Source organism: Pteronotus mesoamericanus, unplaced genomic scaffold (genome assembly GCF_021234165.1).
Source record: "Pteronotus mesoamericanus isolate MK-2021 breed Mesoamerican mustached bat unplaced genomic scaffold, CSHL_Meso_final contig_42, whole genome shotgun sequence".
Classification (NCBI taxonomy): Eukaryota; Metazoa; Chordata; class Mammalia; order Chiroptera; family Mormoopidae; genus Pteronotus; species Pteronotus mesoamericanus.
This window is the reverse complement of record NW_026555157.1, coordinates 4,309,117-4,321,497: the sequence shown is the minus strand read 5'-3', so window position 1 is coordinate 4,321,497 and position 12,381 is coordinate 4,309,117.

The window sequence follows — 12,381 nt, the reverse complement described above, 5'->3', positions numbered from 1 at the left end:
GAGAGTTCCCTGCCAATGTTCTCCTCGAGGACTTTGATGGTGTTGCGACTTATATTTAAGTCTTTTATCCATCTTGAGTTGATTTTTGTGTATGGTGTCAGCTGATGATCCAATTTCAATTTTTTGCATGTAGCCATCCAGTTCTCCCAACACCATTTGTTGAAGAGGCTGTTATTGCTCCATTTTATGCTTCTGCCCCCTTTGTCGAATATTAGATGTCCATAGAGACCTGCGCTTATTTCTGGGCTTTCTATTCTGTTCCATTGGTCTATGGGTCTGTTCTTGTGCCAGTACCAGATTGTTTTCAGTATGGTGGCTTTGTAGTAGAGTTTCATGTCCAGTATTGTGATCCCTCCTACTTTGTGTTTCTTTCTCAAAATTGCTGCAGCTATTCGGGGTCGTTTATGGTTCCAAATAAATTTTTGAAATGTCTGTTCTATTTCTGTGAAATACGTCATTGGTATCTTAATAGGGATTGCGTTGAATCTATAAATTGCTTTGGGTAGTATGGACATTTTGAGGATATTAATTCTTCCAGTCCATGAGCACGGTATATGCTTCCATTTATTTGTGTCTTCCTTAATTTCTTTTTTTCAATGTTGTATAGTTTTCTGAATACAGGTCTTTTGTGTCTTTGGTTAAATTTATCCCTAGGTACTTTATCTTTTTTCGTGCTATATCGAATGGAATATTTTTTTCTGATTTCTTCTTCTTCTATTGCATTGCTGGTGTACAAAAACGCCTTTGATTTCTGAATGTTGACTTTGTATCCTGCTGTTTTGCCAAATTCATTTATTAGGTTGAGTAGTTTTTTGGTAGAGTCTACAGGGTTCTCTATGTACACTATCATGTCATCTGCAAACAATGATAGTTTTACTTCCTCCCTTCCTATTTGGATGCCTTTTATCTCTTTCTCTTGTCTGACCGCTGTGGCTAGGACTTCCAATACGATGTTGAAAAGAAGCGGTGAGAGCGGACATCCTTGTCGTGTTCCCGATCTTAGTGGGAAAGCTTTCAGTTTTTGCCCGTTGAGTATGATATTAGCTGTAGGTTTTTCATATATGGCCTTTATTACATTGAGGAATGCCCCATTTATTCCCATTTTGCTGAGTGTTTTGATAATAAATGGGTGCTGTACCTTGTCAAATGCTTTTTCTGCATCTATCGAGATGATCATGTGCTTTTTGTCTTTTCTTTTATTGATGTGGTGTATCACGTTTACTGATTTGCGTATGTTGAACCATCCCTGCATCCCTGGGATGAATCCCACTTGATCGTGGTGGATAATCTTTTGAATGTATTGCTGGATGCGGTTTGCCAATATTTTGTTGAGGATTTTAGCATCTATGTTCATCAGCGAAATTGGCCTGTAGTTTTCTTTCTTTGTAGGGTCTTTATCTGGTTTTGGGATCAGGGTGATGCTGGCCTCATAGAAGGAGTCTGGGAGTCTTCCCTCCTCTTGGATTTTTTGGAATAGTCTGAGAAGGACAGGGGATAGCTCTTCCTTAAGTGTTTTGTAAAATTCTCCTGGGAAACCGTCTGGCCCTGGGCTTTTGTGTGCTGGGAGTTTCTTGATTACTGCTTCCATTTCCCCAGCTGTTATCGGTCTGTTCAAGCTTTCTGTTTCTTCCTCCTTCAGTGTTGGAAGATTATACTTTTCTAAAAATTTGTCCATTTCATCAAGATTTTCAAATTTCTTGGCATATAATTGTTCATAATAGTTTCTGGCGATCCTTTGTATTTCTGTGGTATCCGTTGTTATTTCTCCTCTTTCATTTCTGATATTATTAATTTGGGTCCTCTCCCTTTTTGTCTTGATGAGTCTGCTTAAAGGTTTGTCCACTTTATTTATCTTTTCAAAGAACCAGCTTCTGGATTGGTTGATCCTCTGAATTGTTCTTTTTGTCTCTATGTCATTCAGTTCTGCTCTAATCTTGACTATTTCCTTCCTTCTACTTGCTCTGGGATTTATTTGTTGTTGTTTCTCCAGTTCTTGAAGTTGTAGTGTTAGGTCTTTTATTTGAAATGTTTCTATCTTTTTAAGGTAAGCCTGTATTGCTATGAACTTCCCTCTCAGGACCGCCTTTGCTGTGTCCCATAGGTTTTGGACAGTTGTCTGTTCATTTTCATTTGTTTCCAGAAATTTTTGGATTTCTTCTCTTATCTCATTATTGACCCATTCATTGTTTAATAGTGTACTGTTCAGTCTCCATGAGTTTGCAAGTTTTTGAAGTTTCTCTTTGAGGTTGATTTCGAGTTTCAAGGTCTTGTGGTCTGAGAAAAAGTTTGGTATTATTTCAATTTTCCTGAATTTTCTGAGGCTTGCTTTGTGTCCTATCATGTGGTCTATCTTTGAAAAACTGCCATGAGCATTTGAAAAGTATGTGTATTTTTCTTCTTTGGGATGTAAGGTTCTATATATGTCAGTTAAGTCTCTTTGATTCAGTGTGTCTTTCAGCGCCACGATATGTTTATTAATGTTTTGTTTGGAAGATCTGTCCATTTTTGACAGTGGGGTGTTGAAATCCCCTACTATCAGTGTGTTGCTGTCTATATCTTTTTTGTAGTCATCCAACAATTTCCTTATAAACTTGGGGGCTCCTCTATTGGGAGCATATAAGTTTACAATGTTGATGTCTTCTTGATAGATTCTTCCTTTAAGTATGATAAAGTGCCCCTCTGGGTCTCTCTTTATGGCCTTTGCTTTGAAATCTACTTTGTCTGATACAAGTATGACAACGCCAGCCTTTTTCTCATGTCCATTTGCTTGGAATATTGTTTTCCATCCCTTTACTTTCAATCTGTGTAGGTCTTTTGCTCTGAGGTGGGTCTCTTGTAGGCAGCATATGTGTGGGTCATGTTTCTTATCCATTCAGCTACCCTGTGTCTTTTGATTGGGGCATTTAGTCCATTCACATTGAGAGATATTACTGATAGAATCTTACTCATCTTTTCTCTTTGTACTTGTGTTCCTCTCTGTCTCATTCTTTTTCTTCATCTGCTTAAACCACTCCCCTTAGCATATCTTGGAGTGCTGGTTTGGTAGAGATGTATTCTTTTAGCTTTCTTTTGTCTGGGAAACTCCATATTTCTCCTTCTATTTTAATGGAGAGCCTAGCTGGGTAGAGCAGCCTTGGCTGTAGCCCCTTGCTTTTCATGGCTTGGAATATTTGTTGCCATTCCCTTCTGGCTTGTAGTGTTTCTGTTGAGAAGTCAGCTCCTAGGCGTATCGGGGCCCCCTTGTATGTTACTTTCTCCTTCTCCCTTGCTGCCTTGAGGATTCTCTCTTTGTCTTTGACATTTGCCATTTTAATGATGATGTGTCTTGGAGTGGACCTCCTTGGGTCCCTCTTGAGTGGGGTCCTCTGTGCCTCCTGGATCCATGAGAGCCTTTCTCTCCTCAAATTAGGGAAATTTTCCATCATTACTTTTTTGAGGAGGTTATCTATTCCTTGCTCCTCTTCTTCTCTTTCTGGGATCCCTATTATACGGCTATTATTGCGTTTCAGGTTGTCCTGCATTTCCCTAAATGCTTCTTCATTCTTTTTGAGTCTTTTTTCCATTTCTTGTTCTTTCTGGGAGCTTCTTTCTACCTTGTCCTCCATCTCACTGATTCGATCCTCGGCTTCATCCAGCCTGCTTTGGATTCCTTCTACTGTGTTCTTCAATTCAGAAATGGTATTCTTCATATCCTCTTGTGTCTTCCTGATAGTTTCTATGTCCTTTTCCAGGCTGATGTAGTTTGCTGTAAGATCCTGATAGTTTCTCTGCAGTTTCTCATAGTTCTCTTTGAGCTGGCTGAGCTCATTGAGCTTCCTTAGAACCATTGTTTTGAATTCCATATCTGATAATTCCCTTGCCTCTATTTCATTTAGCTCTCTCTGTGGGGAGTCCCCTTTTCCACTCATTTGAGGGGAACTTCTTTTTCTTCCCATTTTTGTGAGAGTCTGTTAAGTATTTCTGTCCTTTACTTTTCTTTCTGGGCTTGCCTCTGATGATGTCAGTTGTTGACCCTATAGGGCCTTGGGTTGTTTGTTTGAGTCTTTCAGGAGTCTAATGCCTGTGTCTGACTCCTGCTTGGAGCAGCTCTGTGACCCCTTCAGTCAGGGCTGAGCTATTTTTTGGGATCTCTCTGTGCTCTCACGCGGGCTCCTTGAGCGCGTTCCCAGCGCGGCAGGGTCCCCCACCTGCCTGGGCTCGCATGTGCTTGCCCCAGACCAGGGGGCTTATACGCGACCTCCTGTACTCATCTGGCCTCCCTGACACGCGAGCTTCGTGGCACTGGTCAGCTTAGGGTCTTCTATTGTGTGTTTTCCCCACTTTTGACTCTTTGGGTGCGTTGCTTGCCCTCGCCAAATGGGGACTATGGAAATGGGAGGAAATCAGCTCTAGGACTCTCTGGTTAATCCTGTTTCTGGTCTCTCCTCCAGGTACTCTGGGCAGCTCTACTTATTTTGTGGGCTGCTCCGCAATTGCGGCGGGTAGGTCAGTTTACGCCTGCCCTTGCCCCTCTGTGCACTCCCTGGCAGGCCGTATGGGTGCCAGTCTGTGTGAGGCCTTGCCGGCAGGTGCAAGCGTTCGCCAGCCCGCGTGGGTCACACACACGCTCGCCAACCCTCGCCGGTCACTCGGCGCAAGTGTGCGCGCCTGCTCTGGGTGTTTTGGGGGTGTCTATGTTTGCTTTTCAGCTTTTGGCTCTTTGTGGGTGTGGCCTCTTCCCACGCAATGGAGACTACGGCAAGGAGAAGGAGTCGGGACTCCCCGGTTCCTCCTCCCGTTTTTTCCCCAATGCCTCCGTTTTTATTCTCCCCTCAGGGGCCTCTGGGCAGTTCTTTGACCCCTTCGGCCAGGGATCCAACCCCTGTGCGGACTGCGTTTCAATCTCAGGCTGTCTGGTTCATGCGCGCCCCGCTTCTGCCTCTTTGGGGTCGCGCCTTTCCAGCCCACAATGGAGACTATCGAATGGGGAGGGAGTCGGGACCCAGTTCCTCCTCCCGTTCTTTCCCCAACGCCTCTGTCTCCAGTCTCTCCTCAAGGCTCTCCCAGCCAGTCTGCACTCAGCCCCGCAGGTCACACGCGTACAAGCTGTGTGCGGAGCGCACAAAAGGCAGGTTAATTGATTCCCTTATGCCTGAGCGAGATGGTAGCTGCAGAGTGGGAAGTGCGTTATCACCCGGGCTCCACCGGCCACCGTGTCAGTTCTCTTCACAAAGTTTTCCTCACCAGTCTTTTCCCAGGCACCAGCCCACCCTGCTGCCCCCTCTACCCAGCGATCAAGGAGGGTGGCTGCCGCTGCAACTTTTGCGTTTGCCCTTTAAATGTCTTTTTGCATCCCCAGCCACCTGTCTCTGGCAGAGAGCGCCCCTAAGCTTTTTGGGGTTGTGTTTTGTCTGTATTTTCTCGGCTTTAGCTGCTGTAGTTTAGGGGTTCCTGTTTATGATTCAGACCCCGTTCTTCTCCGGGGGACGCTAACTGGCTGTTTCAATGTCCCTCTGGTGCCAGTGCCCGTGCGCACCTAGCCCACCCTCTTGAGCCTCCACCGCAATTCTCACCCGTTGGGATGTGTGAGAGTAGAATCCGCTGTCCGCGGCACCAAGGCTCCTCTCCCACTATCGCTCCACTGCTTTCCAGGTGATTACTCCATTATTTAGTTGCAATTCCAGTTTGGTTTTGGGAGGAGGTCAGCGTGACTCCCTTTCACTCCTCCGCCATCTTTTTCCCTTAAACTATTTAAATTTTAACAGTTTTTCTGTAACTAACTCATCTTATCTTGTGAAACCTGTCTAAAGAAATTTTTAAAGTTTATCTCCAGGTCTGACTTTATGGGCAGGCAATCTATACAGTCACAAAAGGCCCTGTGAATAAAAGGGCCTCTCACTTGGTTCATGCTTTAGCTGTTGCTATCTTAAAATCATTAATAATATTTGATCAAATGTCTTGCATTTTCCTTTTTTCATTGAGTTTCACAAATCATTTATCTGGTTCTACTTGTCTTCTGAAATTATCTTATTTACTCACATACATGTTTATTCTTTGTCTTCTCCACTAGAATGTAATCTCTATGAGAATAGAGATTTTTTCTGTCTTGTATATTAAAATAATCAGCACATGCTCAAAATGTTTCTTAAATTTTGTATCTGGCCTCACTTTTCATATCCAAATAAAGCCATGTCTTTGAGAATAAGCAGTTCAGCCCAAGGAATTAATATTCATCTAACATTGCTTATATTTAAGAGGCATACCAAGGAGGGCATAAATATTCTCTCAAAGGCTGACCTTACATTTCCAAACTTATTAAGTAATGGTAAATGTCACAATGTGTCATGGGAGAAGGATGCCAAATTTTCTTGTTTAACATCAGTATTTGAATTACAATTTCTTGGTGACAAAATCCCGTCTGAAATTTTATGAACAAGAGGCTGCCATTATGGTGACCTTTTCTTATTTTCTTTTAGATCTATTATGTTACTTTAATCCCTACTTTAGCAGATGAGAACAAGAAGCAGAAAAAAAATGGTGAAATTAAACAACATAAAATAAATCATACCTGTTACATTATTACTCTTAAAATTAAATTCTGGTTCTGATACTCTACCACAACCATTGGAACCATGTTGCCTTATATATTAAATGTGTTTAGATATTTCATCATAAAAAGTAATGTTATATATTAATATTTTTAGAGGTTAAATATATCTCTATAGCTTTTCACTGAGAGATATTCTTTATGGTGTGTCTAGGTGTGAATCTCTAAATTTATCCTACTGTGAGTTTATAAGATTCTTATATGTATAAATGTTTTTTTAACACTTTTATCTGCCCCTCTGTCTCTTTTTTTAATTGAGATATCAATTAAACCTATATATAATGATGTCTCACAGGTCTCTAAGACTCATTTTCATTCATTTTTTCTTTCCATTATCTAAGTGGATAATATCAATTAATCCATTTTTAAGTTTATTAATTCTGTTGCTTGCTGAAATCTGTTGTTGAACTTTTTTGATAATGAAGAATCCTCTCATAGATTATTTTCGCATCTCAGCTTTCCAAATTTAGAATTTTTATTTGGTTCTTTTCTGAAATGTATTTATTTTATTGATATTCAATATATAATGAGAAATCATTCTTCTAATTTTATTTAATTTTTCAGACATTTCCTTTAGATCTTTGATCATATTTTAGATAGCTGATTTAAAGTCATTGTCTAGTAAGTCCGACATCCAAACTTCACCAGGGACAGTTTGTGTTAATTGCTTTCTTCTTTTTTATGTCTCAAAATTTTGTTAAAAACTGAAAATTTCAAGTAATTTGTTGTAACTTGCATTTTTTAATCAAATTAGAACTCCTCTCCATAGTTTGTTATTCCTTATTTAACAAATTTTCTGAACTAGTTCCCTAAAGTCGATATTCCTTTTATGTATAGACACTAAACTCTTTGCTCAATTAGTTTAGTGGGCACCTGATGATTAGTCAGAGGTTTCCTTAGATGCTTAAGAACAAATAATCTGTAAGCCTTTGTTCAGGAGCTCTGTGTATGTGTTGAAGCACATCCTTGATACTCTGTCAGACAGCTTTTAGTTCCTGCTTGCCCACTGCCTTTAGGTCAGCCAGATGAGAGGTTTGGGCCTTCTCATGTCTTTCCTAAGCATGTTTAGATCTCTAAGCATGCACACAGCCCTACACATGAATATGGTTTTCTAGATTACCAAGAATATGTCAGAGTTTTTCAACCGTCTGCTATGGACAATCCATTCTCAAGTTTTTCCTTTTGGATTGGTCTATTCTTTGATCCAACTATCTTCCATTACCTCAGCTGGTAACAATGTTTAAAAATTGTCACTTTTTAAAGATAAGTATCTTTAAAAGGCTATTTCTACTCAGTGATCAACTAGAGAGTCTTCTTAGTGAGGTCTTCAGGGAACTACCAGACAGATAAAATAATGATAGTTTTCTGGGAACAGATCTTTAAAGGCATTTAAATGTTATATTTTCTCTGCACTGGCTAGCAGTAGTTGGTTTCACTATGATTGCAGGGTATTTATTTTCAAGGCTACTGTGAAGCTGAGGAAGGGGAATGGCAGTAGGGCAAGTTAAGAAAACACAAAGTTCAGTTTCCTTGAACAAATACTCTCCAGATTGCTACATGTTCTCAATTTCCAGAGTTATGAGAAAATGATTCTTATAGTTTCTTCCAACGTTCTCCTGCTTTTATAGAGGAAATCATTTTCTGAGATTTATACTCTGCAATTTTTTGCTGATATCATTGTACCTCCCAAGAGATATTATTTAAATAAAAATAAGTGCTTCACATTTTTTCAACTCATTCTAAGTTAAAATACCTGAATTTCATCCTTGTTTTAAGTTGACTGATGTTATGTTTTTGCCTAAAATTCAGAAACTGAATTAAAATCTTCCTCAAATTTCACTATTAATTAGTGGCCCAGGTAAATGTGTTTTATGTTTTCTTTGGTAATGTTTTAAACAAGAATCACACTAAGTACAAAACATTATTTCTCTAGCTCCACTCAGTCTTTAAAATTTTAGTCTTTTATAAAATTATAGGAACTGGTTTCATAATATTCCAGGAGATGTATTTCATAGACTTCTACAGTGATTCTGGAGAGTGAGAAAGCAACTGCAATGAGCAGGGAAGTTTCCAGCTCCATTGTTCCTCAGTTGAGGCAGACACTGAGTCTGCCAGATTTCTGATGTGTCTACTACATCATATTCCTCAGAGAGCAGGCACAAAGGAGATATGCCCTTGACTCCTTAGGCAAAATTGCCCCCATATTCTGTAACATGGTTTGGCAGTCTTTAACATGGGCAATGCATAATCTGGTGAGGGAAATCTAGGATACACCCATTGTCCACACACATAAACAATCTCAACAATATCTGGCAACACAGTAGTACATTTCTTACAATTGATATATTTACATTAATACATCATTATCAGCCTAAGTTAATTATTTGTGTTAGTGTTTACTCTTGGGTTTGACATATGTATAAGGACAAGTGTCCACTATTGTAGTGTCATGGAGAATAGTTTGATTGCCCTGAAAATCCTCTTTTCTCTACCTACTCATCCCTCTATTCCACCTCTTTACTGGATATTACTAATCTTTTTACAGTCTCCATTGTTTCACCTTATCCAGAATGTCAAATAATTATGCAATATGTAGGCTTTTCAGATTGACTTTTACTTACTAATATGCATGTAATATTCTTCTATGTCTTTTTATGGTTTCATAACATATTTTGCTTTAGTGATGAATAATATGCCATTTTTTGAATGTATGACAGTATATTTACCTACTCACTGACTGAAGGACATCTTGGTTGCTTCCAAGTTTTGGCAATTATGAATAAAGCTGTTAAAATATTCATGTGCAGATCTTGTGTGCACATAAGTTTTAAAAATTCATATGGATAAATTCCAAGGACCATGATTGCTGGATCATATAGTAAGAGCATGTTTAGTTTTGGAAGAAACGAAAATTGTCTTCCAAAGTCACTATGACATCTTGCATTCCCACCAGGAATAAATGTGAGTTCTTTCTGCTCTACATCTCTACAGCACTTGGTGTTGGTATTCTAGACTTTGTCAATTATCATTAATGTGTAGTGCTATGTTATATTTTTAATTTTCAATTCCCTAATGATATCTTTTTTAAAAAGATTTTATTTATTTATTTTTAGAGAGAGGAGAAGAGAGGGAGAGGGAGAGGAATGTCAATATGAGAGAGAAATATCAGTCAGCTGTCTTTCACACACCCCCAACCAAGGACCTGGCCCACAACCCAGGCATGTGCCCTTATTGGAATTGAACTGGCAACCTTTCAGTTTGTGGTATGGCACTCAACCCACTGAGCCACACCAGTCAAGACACTTTTATATGCTTACATGTTTTCTGTATATCTTCTTCCTGTTTTTTATCCTTGCCTGAGGACATTTTTTTTCATTGTTTTTAGAGAAAGAGAGGAAGGAGGAGAGAAAGACATTGCTACAACACAGGAACATCAATTGATTGTTTCCTGTACATGCCCAGACCAGGAATCAAACATGCAACCTTGGAATGTGCGCCAACTGGGAAGTGAACCCACAGCCTTTCAGTTATGAGATGATGTTCCAACCAACAGAGCCACACCAGCCTGGTCTATCTGCATATCTTCTTTGATAAAATTTCTATTCAGATCTTCTGGCCATTTAAAAATCAGGTTGTTCATATTCTTATTGTTCAGTTTTAAGGGTTCATTGTATGTTTTGGATAAATCCTTTCCAAATGTGTCTTTAGCGAGTATTTTCCTCCATTCTATGGCTTGCCTTTTCATTCTCTTCATATTGTCTTTCTTTTAGAAGAAGTTTTTAATTTTAATGAAGATCAGTTTATCAATTATTTCTTCCATGGATCATGCCTTTGGAGTTTACATCTAGAATGTTGTTGTTATACTTAAGATCGTCTAGGATTTCTACTATCCTATCTTCTAGGAATTTTATACTTTTGTGTTTTTCATTTAGGTCTATGAACCATTTCGAGTTAATTTTATAATAGATGTAAGGTCTGTGTCTAGATTTTTTTTTTTTTGCATATGAATGTTCAGTTTCCTCAACATCATTTGTTGAAAGGATGATCTTTGCTCCACCTTATTGCTTTTGCTCCTTTATCAAATACCAGTTGACTATGGTTACATGGGCAAATGTCTAGGGTCTCTAGTATGTTTCACTGATTTCACAGTGTTGAATGTATAGATCAATCTGGGAATAACTGAAATTTTTACAATATTGAGTATTTTATTTATGAACATAGAATATCTCTACATTTATTTAATTCTTCTCTGATTTCTTTCATCAGATTTTGTAGTTTTCCTCATATAGATTTATACATATTTTGTTAGATTTATACCTAAATATTTCAATTTTAGGAGAGCTAATGAAATTAAATTGTGTTTTTTTTAAATTTTAAATTCCACTCATTCATTGCTGACATACAAAAAAGTAATTAACTTTTATATATTAACCTTGTTTCTTGCAAATTTCCTATAATTGCTTATTAGTTCCAGGAATTTTTTTGGTTGATTCTTTCAGATTTACTACATAGACAATTTTTTCATCTGTGAACGAAGACAGTTTTCTTTATCCCCCCACAATTTTTGTGCTTTTTATTGTCTTATTAAATTAGTAAGGACTTCCAGTACAATGATGAAAAGTTATAGTTAGAGGGGACATCCTTGCCTTGTTCCCAATCTTAGCGGGAAAGCTTTGAGTTTCTCACCACTACATATAATGTTAGCTATAAATTTTCTTAGATTTTCTTTATCATGTTAAGGAAATAACCCTTCTTCCTAGTTTGCTAATATTTTTACCATAAATGGATATTGAATTTTGTCAAATGCTTTTTCTGCATTTATTGATATGGTCATATAACTTTTCTTTTTTAGCCTGTTGATATTATTAATTACATTAATTGATTTTTTAATGTTGAATTGGCCTTGCATACCTAGGGTCCTTCCCACTTGGTCATGGTATATTATTCTTTCTATATATTATTCAATTTTATTTGTTAATATTTTGTTGAGGGTTTTTGCATATATGTTCATAAAAATGTTGTTTTGTAGTTTTCATGTTTTTTCCTAGTTTTAATATTAGGGTAATGTTAGCTTCACATAATGATAGGTTTACACAGTAAACCTACCTGGGCCTGGTGCTTTCTGTTTCAAAAAGTTATCAATTATTTGTTCAATTTATTTAATAGCTATAGGTTAGTTCATATTGAATATTCTTATGTTAGTTTTGACAAAGTGTGTCTTTAAAGGAATTGGTCGATTTCATCTAGGTTGTTAAATGTATAGAGGTAGAGTTATTTATCCTATTTCTTGACTATCCCTTTAATGTTAATAGGACCTATAGTGATATCTCTTCTTTCATTTCTGATATTAGTGATTTTATAATTTTCTTTTTTTAAAGTTATTTATTTATTTATTTTTGGGGGGAGGGAGACAGAAAGGAAGGGAAACATCAATGTGTGGCTGCCTCTTGAGCACCCCCTACTGGGGACCTGGCCCACAACCAAGACATGTGCTCTGATTGGGAATCAAACTGGGGACCCTTTGGTTCACAAGTGAGCACTCAATTCACTGAGCCACACCAGCCAGGGCCATATTTTCTATTTTTTCCCCTTAGTTCACCTAGTTAGAAAATCAATTTAATTGGACTTTTCAAAGGAGCAGCTTTTGCTTTTGTTGACCTTCTATATTAATTTTGTTTTCAATTTAATTGATTTCTTTTCTAAATTTATTTATTTATTTTTATTTAATGCTATAAGTTTTCCTCTAAATACTGCTTTTACTGCATTACCTAATTCTAAATATTTAAATATTTCTG